Source organism: Budorcas taxicolor, chromosome 1 (assembly GCF_023091745.1).
Source record: "Budorcas taxicolor isolate Tak-1 chromosome 1, Takin1.1, whole genome shotgun sequence".
In the NCBI taxonomy this organism is placed as follows: Eukaryota; Metazoa; Chordata; class Mammalia; order Artiodactyla; family Bovidae; genus Budorcas; species Budorcas taxicolor.
Window position 1 is genome coordinate 215013231 of NC_068910.1, and position 15486 is coordinate 215028716.

Sequence of the window (15486 nt, forward strand, 5' to 3'; positions counted from 1 at the left end):
GGTGGGAAAAAAGCAAGGGAGACTCAGAATAAATAAAACTGCTTCTGGCTACACTCCTCCCTACTAAAAGGGGATGCCAGAATTCTAAAGCAGGCTTATGACTCCACAGTGCTCTAAGCAATCAAGTTACCTGTCTTCTTCAGAACTGATCACTTGAAAATCAGGGGGAAAAGATCATTTTTAAAGCGTTTTATTTTATCAGAAAGTAAATCTTCACAAAATATGGTGTTTACAAAACATTCTTCATACAGATTATGGATTTGGTCTTTATACAGCCCAAAATATAATAGTATCTGAAACATACTAAACTTGTGTGAGTTGTTTTGATTTTTCTAAAATGTTATTTCTCTCCAGTATCTTTGTTGAAAGTACCTTCTAGAAATACAAATTCAAATTTCTCCTCTAGAAAAGGACATAACTACTGTATTATTAAAAAAGAAATGTGTTTTTAGAAGCATATTTGAATCGGAGATATCTTAGAATATTTTTCTGCAGCTTGGATCTGAAAAAGAGAATTACAGAGAGAGCAGGAACTAAAAACTGACTTCCACTTATTATGGAATCATAAACCTCCCCAAAATTCCGTGTTTATTTCATTTTGTATCCTCCATGAGGATCAAAGTAAAGACTATGAATGTAAAAGTGAAAAAGAAGTATTTCTTCCTCATTTAAAAGTGCATTGAATTTAATATCTTAGGCGAAGCTTTAAAAAAAGAATTGCTGATTCAAGATCCTAGTATTATGGGAGGTGGCAGATTACAATGACCAAGGTCATTCACCCCATTAACTGACATTCAAACATTTTCACTCGACAAATATTTATCGACCGTCTTCTGCTGTGCCAGTCACATTTCTAAGACTGAGAAGAGTTGGCCAGTCCTTCTGAGATGCCTGCTCAGTCCAGGAGTTTGAGGTTAAGAAAAGGATTGCAGATGTTTGGATCTCAGGAAACAGAACATGAGGACTATGCTGAGCTATCCAGTGTCAACTCTGGACAAAGAAGTGAACACAGAGACGTCTCTTTGAGAGTGCGGTGGTAGATGATGAAAGCGGTGGACAAGGGCTTGGGTGGTGCTGGGAGGTGGAAACAAGCAACAAAACTAATGAAAGTTTCTGGGAAAGATGGTAGATTCTCACTGATTCATCAGTGAGCCAGCAGCAACCCTGAAACAAGCAGGCAGCCTGATTCAAGTGGTGAGCTTTGGAGAACTGGAACACCACATAAGGCTTGAAAGCAGGACCCTCATTGGCTCAAACGTGGCATAAAACCATGACCTCCTGCTTTCCCCGCCTTTTTTTGTTTATGTTTTTGTTTTACTGTTTGTTTAATCAAATTACACTGGCCATCCTACAATGGCATAATATCGTGATTTCTAAAAGGAAACCCATTGGAGTTCATTCCATTACTGTTAATCAAAGAAGCTTTCTTACCCTTAAAACTGACTTCCTTCTAGCCTTTAAAATTAAACTGAGGGGTGGCGTTTGTCCCCCAGTCTTACCAGGAAAGAGGAAAGGAGAATAGTTTCATCTCTGTAAGCGGTGCACATATGGAGATCTGCCCAGGAAATGGCCCCTAAATTCTTAACTATTCCTGTTTGGCAGATCAAAAGTGGTTGTTGTGAGGTGTGAAAAAGTCTTTCTTTCTTTTTAAGATATGACATTGAAACTGACATATTGCAATAGGTTTGAGCACAATTTGTGTCTAAGAAAGAATTTTTAGGAGATGTGGTCTAGACCCCAAGAAGCAAAGAGTGATTGGTGTGTCCCTGGGACCTGGAATCTCAGGGTTCAAGGAAGTTCATGGTCCTGAACTCCGGTGGTAAGGAGGATGACCCTTCACCTCTCAAGCCTCTGATTCCATACCTGAAATAAAACAGAGATTGAACAAGAGTCCCTCCAAGGCTCCTCCTTATTCTCACATTGTGGTTCTAAGAATGGTGAAATGCCAGGAGGCAGTGAAACGGCCTTTCTCCATGGAGTTTACTAGGCTCTATGGAAGAACTTCCTCCTTCTCACCCCACCAGATTCTAAAGGACACTCTTGGTGCCTCTGTTCAGGGCTTTTCTTGATCACGCTTAAGCCAAACTTACCCTCCTGAGGGATGGGACTGGAAGCCACCAGCCATCACCAGCTCTGACTCTTCTCTTGGGATTTTTCAGTATCCCCTTAGAGTCCCAGTCAAGAAATCAAAGAACCTAATATTGCTGAAGAAAACAATAGAATGGGAAAGACAGAGATGTCTTCAAGAAAATTAGAGATACCAAGGGAACTTTTCATGCAAAGGTGGGCACAATAAAGGAAAGAAATGGTATGGACCTAACAGAAGCAGAAGATATTAAGAAGAGGTGGCAAGAATACACATAACTACACAAAAAATATCTTAATGACCCAGAAAACCATGATGGTGTGATCACTCATCTAGAGCCAGACATCCTGGAGTCCAAAGGCAAGTTGGCTTTAGGAAGCATCACTACAAACAAAGCTAGTGGAGGTGATGGAATTCCAGCTGAGCTCTTTCAAATCCTAAAAGATGATGCTGTGAAAGTGCTGCACCCAATATGCCAGCAAATTTGGAAAACTCAGCAGTGGTCACAGGACTGGAAAAGGTCAGTTTTCATTTCAATCCCAAAGAAAGGCAATGCCAAAGAATATTCATACCACTGCACAATTGCACTCATCTCACAAGCTAGCAAAGTCATGCTCAAAATTCTCCAAGCAAGGCTTAAACCTTCAGTGAACCGAGAACTTCCAGAAGTACCAGCTGGATTTAGAAAAGGCAGAGGAACCAGAAATCAAATTGCCAACATCCATTGCATCATAGAAAAAGCAAGAGAGTTCCAGAAAAACATCTACTTTTTTCTGCTTTATTGCCTATGCCAAAGCCTTTGACTATGTGGATCACAACAAACTGTGGAAAATCTGAAAGAGATAGGAATACCAGACCACCTTACCTGCCTCATGAGAAATCTGTATGCAGGTCAAGAAGCAAAAGTTAGAACCAGACATGGAACAACAAACTGGTTCCAAACTGGGAAAGGAGGAAGTCAAGGCTGTATATAGTCACCCTGCTTATTTAATTTATATGGAGTCATGCGAAATGCCTGGCTGGATGAAGTACAAGCTGGAATCAAGATTGCTGGGAGAAATATCAATAACCTCAGATATGCAGGTAACATCTCCCTAATGGCAAAGAGGAACTGAAAAACCTCCTGATGAAAGTGAAAGAAGAGAATGAAAAAGCTGGCTTAAAATTCAACATTCCGAAAACAATGATCATGGCATCTGTTCCCATCACTTCATGGCAAATAGATGGGGAAACAATGGAAACAGTGACAGACTTTATTTTCTTGGGCTCCAAAATCACTGCAGATGGTGATTAAAGCCATGAAATTAAAAAACTTGGAAGAAAAGCTATGACCAACCTAGACAGCATATTAAAAATCAAAGACATTACTTTGCCAGCAGAAGTCCATCTAGTAAAAGCTATGGTTTTTCCAGTAGCCATATATGGATGTGAGAGTTGGACTGTGAAGAAAGCTGAGCACTGAAGAAGTGATGCTTTTGATCTGTGGTGTTGGAGAAGACTCTTGAGAGTCCCTTGGACTGCAAGGAGATCCAACCAGTCAATCCTAAAGGAAAACAGTTCTGAATATTCATTGGAAGGACTGATGCTGAATCTGAAGCTCCAATACTTTGGCCACCTGGTGCAAAGAACTGACTCATTTGAAAAGACCCTGATGCTGGGAAAGATTGAAGGTGGAAGGAGAAAGGGATGACAGAGGATGAGATGGTTGGATGGCATCACCGGCTCAATGGACATGAATTTGAGTAAGCCCTGGGAGTTGGTGATGGACAAGGAGGCCTGGCGTGCTGCAGTCCATGGGGTCACAAAGTTGGAGTGACTGAACTGAACTGAATATTGCTGATGAAGGTCCATCTAGTCAAGCTATGGCTTTTCCAGTAGTCATGTATGGATGTGAGAGTTGGACCATAAGGAAAGCTGAGTGCTAAAGAATTGATGCTTTTGAACTGTGATACTGGAGAAGATTCTTGAGAGTCCCTTGGACTGCAAGGAGATCAAACCAGTCAATCCTCAAGGAAATCAACCCTGACTATTCAGTGGAAGGACTGATGCTGAGGCTGAAATTCTAATACTTTGGCTACCTGATGGGAAGAGCCAATTCATTAGAAAAAACCCTGATGCTGGGAAAATTGAAGGCAGGAGGAGAAGGATATGACAGAGGACAAGATGGTTGGTTGGCATCACTGACTCAATGGACTTGAGTCTGAGTGGTGATGGTAGATGGTGAAGGACAGGGAAGCCTGGCATGCTGCAGTCCATGGGATTGCAAAGAGTTGGACATGACTGAGTGACTGAACAACAACATTGGGAATGCGTGACCAAACATTTCATACTGCCTATTATATCCCAGTCCCTACAGCAACCAGATGAAAGCCAATGAGCCATTCATTCATCCAACCAACACTTCAGAGCCTAATCTTCTGTGGTTGGACCTGTGAAGCTGGAGTGTCCAGTGGGGGCAAAAGAGAATGTTCCCTCAATGAGGTGACTCTCTGAAGGAAATTCATAGGAAACAGGGGAGCATGCAGACTCATAGATTGCTCCATATTCTCCTGGTTCCAAGAAGGAAAGGGGGAGTGCTCTTAAAGGAAGTGAGGGGGTACCTTACAGGGAGGGGACATTAAGGAGGAGAACTGAAGGAGTGAAGGAGCCACCTTGAGGGGTAAGGGTACATGGCCAAGGCCACAGAGAGCCTTGTTTGTAAGTCCCAGATTAGAAAGGTGCTTTCTAATGTAAGCAGCTGGAGCTGAGGGGGAATGAACACAGGATGACAGCCTGAGACAGGAAGGGCCAGTTCCTGCATGGCCTTAGAAAATGCACGGCTAGTGTGGGTTTTGTTCTGAGTGCAAAGGTTCTGACCACATGCAAGCAAGTCTAGTGCAACTTTCGTCTGTAAACTCCGAGGCTCCCAGCATCCCCCCGCCCCCAACCATATCCATCTCCTCCCTAGACAAAGATGTGCCCTCTGCTCCACTTCCAGTATCTCCCACTCGCATATCCAATGTACTTCACATTGTTTGTATCTCAGTCACATCTGCAGCTTGTTCTTTATGTCTCATTTTTCACTGTAGCACAGGAGGTTTGGTCTCTGCAATAAATGTTCAAGATCCCAGTCATTTGAGGAAGGAAGGGGGACCAAGAGAAAATAGGATGTCTTCCCCAGCTGCCCTACCTCACCTATGCAAAAAAAAACAAAAAACAAAAAACCCCACTGTGGTCCCTAACGGTCCAGTTACAAGAGCTTCCTTGTAATTGTTTTAGAGAAGTTGGAGGTCAACTTCAGCTGAATCGCTGGATTTATTAAAGGGCAGAATTTCCCCAAGTGTGGACTGTGGATGTTTAGAGAGATGCCAGACCATGTTATGCAGAAGAGTTTGGCAAGATGGAAGGAAGAGAAATGGAGTACACTTCCTGACTGCAGAATGGGTCAGAGTCCTTGACCTAGCACCCCAGGAATGGGTGTCTGTCTGTCAATAGCAGCTACATTGGTCCTACCCCTGGGTACCCTCTCTCCTTCTTTGTCTACAGTATAAGCACCAGGAAGGCAAAGACTGAGTCTTCTTAAAGATTCCGTGTCTTGGACAATGTCTCAAATATAGTAAGATCTCAACAAATATATATTAAATAAGTAAATAGAGGATTTGCCAACAGATGGTCATTTCCTAAAGTCATCTAATCCTGGAATCTTTTTTTTTTTTCATGGAACATGTCTTGAGACGATTGTTCTAAAGAACAGATCCTTTAGGAAGTTCTCAAGAACACTGCTTTAGGGAAAAAAAATAGCAAAGCTATGATGTTGTCCAGGTTTGTTCACCTGCTATGGAAGATCCCAGAATTCATTCTTGTATCTTGTGCTTTTTTTTCTCTTAGGAAATTGTTCTAAAATTTACTTCAACTAAGAATATCATCTTCATCAGTCAAAACAGCTATCTTTCTGTTACATGTCCTCTCTCCCTCCCCAGTGCAAACATGCAATGATGCATAGCTATTGTCATTGAAAATTATTTTAGAATTATAAAATTCAGAGAAAAAAATTGTAATCCCATCACATTTTGGCATTTCTTTTTCTTCTGCCCTTCTTTTCTTTTTTATTGAACTATATTGATTTTAAATGTTGTGTTAATGGGGCTTCCCTCATGGCTCAGTGGTGAAGAATCCATCTGCCAGTGCAGAGGACGTGGGTTTGATTCCTGGTCCAGGAGGACGCCACATGCTGCGGGACTACTAAGTCCTCAGCTACTGAGGCAGTGCTCTAGAGCCCTTGAGCTGCCGCTACTGAGCCCATGTGCTACAACTCCTGAAGCCCAGGCACCCAGAGCCCACGCTCTGCCACAAGAGAAACCACTGCACGGAGAGGCCCATGCACTGCAGCTGGAGAGTAGCCCCTGCTCCCCATGACCGAGGAAGGCCCACACGAAGCAAGGAAGACCCGGCAGAAATAAATAAATCTTAAAAAATCAAGTTGTGTTAGTTTCTGGAGTACAGCAAAGTGATTCAGCAATTTGCATCTGCAAACACACACTTACATATGTGTGTATATAAATATTTTTTCATATTCTTTTCCACTGTGGTTTATTATAGGATATTGAATATAGTTCCTTGTGATATACCCTGTGGTTAGTCTACTTTGTATATAATAGTTTGTATCTGCTGATCCCAAATGCCTAGTTTATCCCTCTTCCATCCTCTTTCACCCTTGGTAGCAATGTTTGTGTTCTATGTCTGTGAGTCTGTTCCTATTTTGCAAGTAATTTCATTTGTTTTTCTTTAGATTCCACATGTAAGTGATGTCATATGGTATTTGCCTTTCTTTTTCTGACCTACTTCACTTAGTATGATAATCCTAGGTTCATCCGTGTTGCTGCAAATGGAATTATTTCATCATTTTTTTTAACAGTTGAGTAGCATTCCACTGCGTACAAGCAGCACATCTTCTCTATCCATCCATCTGTCAGTAGACATTTAGATTGTTTTCATTTAGGCTACTTTGACTATTGTAAATCATGCTTCTATGAGCACTGGCACCACTGGCATCACTAACTCAATGGACACGAGTTTGAGCAAACTCCTGGAGACAGTGACAGACAGGGAATCCTGGTGTACTGCAGTCCATGGGGTTGCAAAGAGTCAGACATGACTTGGCAACTGAACAACAATGATAACAACAGCAAGGAACCCTGGAGTGTATGTATCTTTTTTAAAATTAATTTTTCTTGGAGTATAGTTGCTTTAAGATACTGTGTTAGTTTCTACTGTACAGCAGGATGAATCAGCTAAACACACACATGTATCGTGCATACACCTTTTTGAATTCTAGTTTTCTACAGATAATTGTCCAGGAGTGGGATTGCTGAATCATTTAGTAGCTCTATTTTTAGTTTTTAGTTTTTTTTTTTTAAGAACTTCCATACTGTGCTCCATAGCAGTTGTACCAATTACATTCCTACCAGCAGTGTAGGAGGATTCCATTTTCTCCACACCATTCCTATAATTTGTTATTCATAGTCCTTTTAGTCATGACCATTCAGACCAGTGTGAGCTGGTACTTCACTATAGTTTTGCTTTGCATTTCTCTAAACCACAAAAATCATGACATCAAGATCTTTGCATCTCCAGGAAGGCATCCCTTGGGGTTCCTAAATCACAGCCATAGCGGATGTTGAGAGGAAATTGAGATATGCATTCCCAGTGGTGCTGGAGAAGACTCTTGAGAGTTCCTTGGACAGCAAGGAGATCCAACCAGTCCATCCTAAAGGAGATCAGTCCTGAATATTCATTGGAAGGACTGATGCTGAAGCTGAAGCTGAAGCTCCAATACTCTGGCCATCTGATGCAAAGAACTGACTCATTGGAAAAGACCCTGATGCTGGGAAAAATTGCAGGCGGGAGGAGGAGGGGACGACAGAGGATGAGATGGTTGGATGGCATCACTGACTCAATGGACATGAGTTTGAGTACACTCCGGGAGTTGGTGATGGACAGGGAAGCCTGGTGTGCTGCAGTCCATGGGGAGACCACAAAGAGTCGGACATGACTGCGTGACTGAACTGAACTGAACTGAAACAAAGCCTCTTGATTTTCCTGATTTGAGATTTGATGACTAATTGTACTGCTTAGAAAAACCAAATGGACAATATCAGTATATCGCTCTTAATTCTATGAAACCAAAAGTGTTGATTGACTTTTCTCTGTGGAATCAATATGTATATGATTTGTGTTCACATCTGTTCAATACGTACCTTCTTTGCCTCGAGCTGTTGGGGGGGAAGTCTTTAGCAGGCGAGCTAACAAATAAAGCTGATCTTACAACCTTGTAGCTGTGCTTTTTCATGCATGTAATTGAAATATGTCACAGCTTGTACCAGGAACTCTGAAATGTTAGTTTCCTAACACTCTTAAATGAGACATGGTGTCTAAAATGCCTAGCATGGTGCCCACACTTAGTAAATGTTCAATAAATGCTAGCTCCTATCTATTTTATTCCATTTTATCTTATTTTATTTCATAAACACATTTTTTATGTAACAATGAGGTATGGTTGATTTAGAACATTGTGTTAGCTTCTGGTATACAGCAAAGTGATTCAGCTATCCATTCTATATATAACAGTTTGCTATCTGCTAAACCCAAACTCTCAGTCTGTCCCTCCCTCACCCACCCCTGGCAACCACAAGTTTGATCTTTATGTCTATGAGTTTGTAGAAATGCACATTTAAAAAAGCTCTTTACAGATATCAACTTGATTAAGATTCATAACATCCCATTGTGGTACCCTTACCAGCTCATCTTGAAATCAGAAGCACAAAGAGATGAATCGTTTTGAGACTGTGGTGCTGGTTTCCTCCACTTCCCTTTCCCGATCATGGCCAGAAATCCATGATTTTTCATCTACCTGGGATTTCCTTACAGGGTTTTCGACTCTTCTTCCCTTTATAATCAAAGGAAGAGGCACTAATGTGGTTCCTGGACTTCCTCCCTTGCTATATTCCTCTCTCTCCAGGACTATCCTTAAGGGGCCCCTGGGGCCATGTGTCCCAGGTGGTGCATCGTAAAGAATCTGCCTGCCAATACAGGAGACAAAGGAGACCTGTGTTTGATCCCTGGGTCTGGAAGATCCCCTGGAGGAGGGCCTGGCAACCCACTCCAGCATGCTTGCTGGAGACTCCCATGGACAGAGGAGCCTGGTGGGCTATAGTCCAAGGCGGGTTACAAAGAGGAGGACACAAACTGAGCAACTAGGCACAGTGGCCACCCCCGGCCCCCTCCCCTCACCTCTTAGCTACCCGGGCCTTTCCCCCTTGACCCTTGGTTCCTAAAGGGCAGCTGTATCTTGGCTGCCTTAACCAAACCCCACAGACTGAGCGGCTTAGAAAAGGCAGAGGAAGCAGAGCTCAAACTGCCAACATCCGCTGGGTCATTGAAAAAGCAAGCGAGTTCCAGAAAAACAGCTATTTCTGCTTGATTGACTATGGCAAAGCTTTTGACTGCGTGGATCACATTAAAATGTGGAAAATTCTGAAAGAGATGGAAATACCAGACCACCTGACCTGCCTCTTGAGAAATCTGTATGCAGGTCAGGAAGCAACAGTTAGAACTGGACATGGAACAACAGACTGGTTCCAAACAGGAAAAGGAGTATGTCAAGGCTATATATTGTCACTCGGCTTATTTAACTTATATGGAGTCATGCAAAATGCCTGGCTGGATGAAGCACAAGCTGGAATCAAGATTACTGGGAGAAATATTAATATGCTCAGATAGGCAGATGACACCACCCTTATGGCAGAAATTGAAGAAGAACTAAAGAGCCTCTTGATGAAAGTGAAAGAGGAGAGTGAAAAGGTTGGCTTAAAGCTCAACATTCAAAAAACTAAGATCATGGCATCTGGTCCCATCACTTCATGGCAAAAACATGGGGAAACAGTGGCTGACTTTATTTTTGGGGGGCTCCAAAATCACTGCAGATGGTGATTGCAGCCATGAAATTAAAAGATGCCTACTCCTTGCAAGGAAGTTATGACTAACCTAGATAGCATATTTAAAAGCAGAGACATTGCTTTACCAAGAAAGGTCCATCCAGTCAAGGCTATGGTTTCTCCAGTAGTCATGTATAGATATGAGAGTTGGACTGTGAAGAAAGCTGAGCGCCAAAGAATTGATGCTTTTGAACTGTGGTGTTGGAGAAGACTCTTGAGAGTCCCTTGGACTGCAAGGAGATCCAACCAGTCCATCCTAAAGGAGATCAGTCCTGAGTGTTCATTGGAAGGACTGATGCTAAAGCTGAAACTCCAATACTTTGGCCACCTGATGCAAAGAGCTGACTCATATTGTAAAGACCCTGATGCTGGGAAAGATTGAAGGCAGGAAGAGAAGGGGACAACAGAGGATGAGATGGCCGAATGGCGTCACAGACTCAATGGAGATGAGTTTGAGGAAACTTCTGGAGTTGGTGATGGTCAGGGAGGCCTGGCATGCTGCAGTCCATGGGATCACGAAGAGTCGACATGACTGAGCTACTGAACTGAACTGAACTGAGTGACTTAACCAACAGGCATTTATTCACTCATAGTTCTAGAGACCAGACGTCTGAGGTCAAGGTGCCAGCAAATTCTTTACAGAGTCTTCCTTCTGAAGGTGCAGAGCGAGAGCTCCCTCTTGTCTTTTCTTCTTCTTCTAAGGACACTGGTCCCCTGTGCCCTCATTTCATCTTAATTGCTGCTTTCAAGGCCCCATCTCTGAATACAGTCACACTGGGGTCAGGACTTCAACATAGGGGTCAGGAAGGGGCCGGGGAATCACTTAGTTTCTAACAGGCTCTGTGGTCCAGGGAAAGGCCAGAGCTTTGAACTCAGAATGGGGTTCAATCCTTGTCCTTGGCTCAGCTGTTAGGCCATTAATTTCCCAATTAAAGCAGCAGAGGTGACATCCCATACTTATAAATAATCCTTCCTTCTTCCCCTTCTCCCAGCATAGCAGCTAGTTTACCAAGAAAATAGAACTGGTATCTGGGTACATGGTTCCACACTGCTGCTTCTGAGGCTCAAGACCTGTAGGAATCTCCTGGGCAGAATCAGTAGGGGGCCTTGTGTCCGTCTCCTCTGGGTGGCCCTCTCCCTCTTGCCCCATGGTGGGCATTGTCCAGAGTGCCAGCCACTGCTGGCTGCCACGGGTATCCTCTTAAGCACCTGCTTTGCTCCCCAGCCTGTCTCTGGCTCCAGAACTCATATGAGCTTTGAGCAACGTAGGCAGTTTCTTTCAAGTTCACAATTGGGGTGTTGGGGCAGAAGGACACCCCTCTGCACCCTGCTGTCCTTGGAGGAAGATAAAGCTGGGAAGGGGACTCGTAGATTTTGCAAGTATAGGGCCAACTCAGCATCTTAAAAACCAAAAGCCTGCAGCCAAAGACTTCACGCTCAAAAAATGCAGCTTTCTCCCGCCTGCAAAAACGTGCTTCTCTTCTGCTTCGTCCTTTATTTGGCACGGGGCATAACATTTTCCAAAAAATGTTACAGAGATAACTGCTCACTGTCACTCCAGGCACGAACTCTTCAGTGGGTTGTATTTTCTGAATCCCCGGCCAGGTTATAGGTCAGTAGTCACTTTGCTATTTCAATGAAAGCAACTGGATTTTTGTTTTTGCTTAAAAGTCTCTATTGAGTTTGTTACAATATTGCTTCTGTTTTATGCTTTGGCTTTTTGGCTGTGAAGCATGTGGGATGCTAGCTCCACAGCCAGGGGTTGAACCCACACGCCCGCCCCCCTCACCCCGGAGTTGGAAGGTGAAGTCCGGGCCACTGGACCACCAGGGAAATCTACAAATGGGTTTAGAAGTGAAGCTCTTCCTGGCTGTGGACCATCAGCCCAGACTTTGGACTGTGAGTCTTTAGTGACAATCCAGCTTGTCTTGAGACAGGTTGGGCGTCTTTCTCAGCCCCTAAGCGAGTCAGGCCCCTCCCATTCCACACCTCCCAAAGACCCCAAGGACTGGGGCAGGTGGGCATTCAAGCACTTTGCTGCTCCCTCTTGAGAAAGTGAATAAGTGTGCATTTTTATCCCCCTGTAAACATTTGAATCCCAGCATTCCTAATGTGCAAGCAAGCTTTTCACAGCAAAGCATTACAATCTTATAACGAAATTAGGTGCTTGTGGGAAAAAGCACAATTAAAACCAGAAAATAATTTAGGAAGATTAAACCCATTAGGGTAGGATGCTTCTTCTTTAGTAGAGAGGAAATACAATTAGGTGAACTAACTTATTAAAAACACCTACACGGATATCTGAACATCTCCCAAATGCACTGAAACGCCTTGCTCTCTGCAAAACAGAGAGATTCCACTTCCTTTTTTTTGAAATCAAATTAGAAAACCAAAACCAATTGTTCCCCAGGAGAAATATTTACACCTCTAAGTAGATTGAAAGAAATTTAATCTGAAGTTGCCCGGAAATTATTACAAAACTAAGTTATTTCCATCATTTTAGGTGGTTAGCCCCAAATTTTGGGCTGAGTAGATCTGTTCCAGGACCTAAATTTATGTAAAACTTGAAGAATAAGCCAGAAGGCAGAAATCTATTTTTTAGGATACAGAGAGTCCGACACTGATAACAACGAAAAGATGTATATGGATATGACCTGACTGATAAATAAGCTAGATTATTACATTGACTTGATGTATGTGCTTGTTAACTGTGTATATGAGAAAGGTTATCAACCAGATATCATCAAAGTTCTGATGATTGAAGAAATATAACAAAGTGACTATAAGTTTTGCTTTTGGAGTTGGACAGTTTGAGTCCAATGTGGCCATGGAAATGTTATTATCTCTCAAAACCTCAGTCTCCTCATCTGTAAAATGAGCATTCTGGAACCTTCTTTCTGTACTATTATGGGTATGCGAGAAGGCAATACCTGTAGTTTTCTTAGCATTGCTTCTGAACTAAGGAAATGACCTCGTATTAAAGAATAAAGAATAAAAAAAATAATTCACACTGACAGTATGACCCAGGCTCTGTTGCCATTGTTTCATGCACATTGCCTTTTTTAACCCTCTAAATTACCTTGTGAGTTGTTGTTCAGTGGCTTAGTTGTGTCTGACTCTTCGTGACCCCTTGGGAACAGGTGTTAGTAAGGGCTTCCCTAGTGGCTCAGTGGAATGCAGGAGGCGCAGAAGATGCAGGTTTGATCCCTGGGTAGGGGGATCCCCTGGAGGAGGAAATGGCAGCCCACTCCAGTATTCTTGCCTGGAAAATCCCATGGGCAGAGGAACATGACGGGCTACAGTCCATGGGTTTGCAAAGAGTCAGACACAACTGAGCGTGCACACACACACACACACACACACACACACACACACAGGTGTTACTAATTCCATCCCCACAGAGGACGTAGAGCACAGAGGGTTTGGCCACAGCCAACAAGTAGCCTGGGCACGCTCCAGAAGCATGCTATAGAAACTTAGATCATCTTCAGCAGAAAAGAAAGGTGATCTCCAGAGCAAGGAAACAGCACTGGGAACCCCAGTTAATCACATTTCAGAAAGCAGAGTCATTGGCGTTAGAAAGTTAAAGCCTGTGGTCTCATACAACTTTCACTCACCATGGTTCAAATTTCGGCTTCCAGGGTACATTAACTGTCAGTTCAGCTCAGTCGCTCAGTCGTGTCCGACTCTTTGCGACCCCATGGACTGCAGCACGCCAGGCCTCCCTGTCCATCACCATCTCCCGGAGTTCACTCAGACTCACGTCCATCGAGTCCGTGATGCCATCCAGCCATCTCATCCTCTGTCGTCCCCTTTTCCTCCTGCCCCCAATCTCTCCCAGCATCAGAGTCTTTTCCAATGAGTCAACTCTTCGCATGAGGTGGCCAAAGTACTGGAGTTTCAGCTTTAGCATCATTCCTTCCAAAGAAATCCCAGGGTTGATCTCCTTCAGAATGGACTGGTTGGATCTCCTCGCAGTCCAAGGGACTCTCAAGAGTCTTCTCCAACACCACAGTTCAAAAGCATCAATTCTTTGGCCGCTCAGCCTTTTTCACAGTCCAACTCTCACATCTATACATGACCACAGGAAAAATCATAGCCTTGACTAGACGGACCTTAGTCAGCAAAGTAATGTCTCTGCTTTTGAATATGCTATCTAGGTTGGTCATAACTCTCCTTCCAAGGAGTAAGCATCTTTTAATTTCATGGCTGCAGTCACCATCTGCAGTGATTTTGGAGCCCCCCAAAATAAAGTCTGCCACTGTTTCCGCTGTTTCCCCATCTATTTCCCATGAAGTGATGGGACCAGATGCCATGATCTTCGTTTTCTGAATGTTGAGCTTTAGGCCAACTTTTTCGCTCTCCTCTTTCACTTTCATCAAGAGGCTTTTTAGTTCCTCTTCACTTTCTGCCATTAAGGGTGGTGTCATCTGCATATATGAGGTTATTGATATTTCTCCCGGCAATCTTGATTCCAGCTTGTGTTTCTTCCAGTCCAGCATTTCTCATCATGTACTCTGCATATAAGTTAAATAAGCAGGGTGACAATATACAGCCTTGACATCCTCCTTTTCCTATTTGGAACCAGTCTGTTGTTCCATGTCCAGTTCTAACTGTTGCTTCCTGACCTGCATACAGATTTCTCAAGAGGCAGGTCAGGTGGTCTGGTATTCCCATCTCTTGAAGAATGTTCCACAGTTTATTGTGATCCACACAGTCAAAGGCTTTGGCATCGTCAATAAAGCAGAAATAGATGCTTATTTAACTGTGAGTAATTGCATAAAGTACAAACATTCATGCTGGCCCTTCACTCCTCAAGTTGAACATGATTGAGCACTCACAGGGAACAGGGGAATATCGACCAATGGGTAGACACCCTGATCTTGACCCTGGAATCTCCATACCCTAAACACATGAGGCTTCCTTCTGAAGTTTACACATTAGCTCCTTGGAGCATCCCAATTACGTGTAAGTTGCTCAGTCGTGTCTGACTCTTTGTGATCCCATGAAGTGTAGCCCACCAGGCTCCTCTGTCCATGGAATTCTCCAGGCAAGAATGCGGAAGTGGGTTGTCGTTCCCTTCTCCAAGGGATGTTCCTGACCCAGGGATCAAACGTGGGTCTCCCACATTGCAGGCAGAATCTTTACCTTCTGAGCCAACAGGAAGCCCGAATCACTGCCCAAGTAATAATCCTGTCACTTCGTTCAGTCTGTTGTTGACTGGTCACTGCGCACCTGTGATTCAGCTCACACACAGGCAGCAAAGTGTGAAGCTGTGTTGCTTCCTTGTATCCCACTGATTAGCTCACACGACATTTTACAAAAATGGACAATTGAAAAAGGGAATTGGCCCCAAAAGAGTACATCAGAGGGGAAAAAAATTGATAATGTTGAAGCTAAATTTGAATCAAATGTTCATGGAGTTAT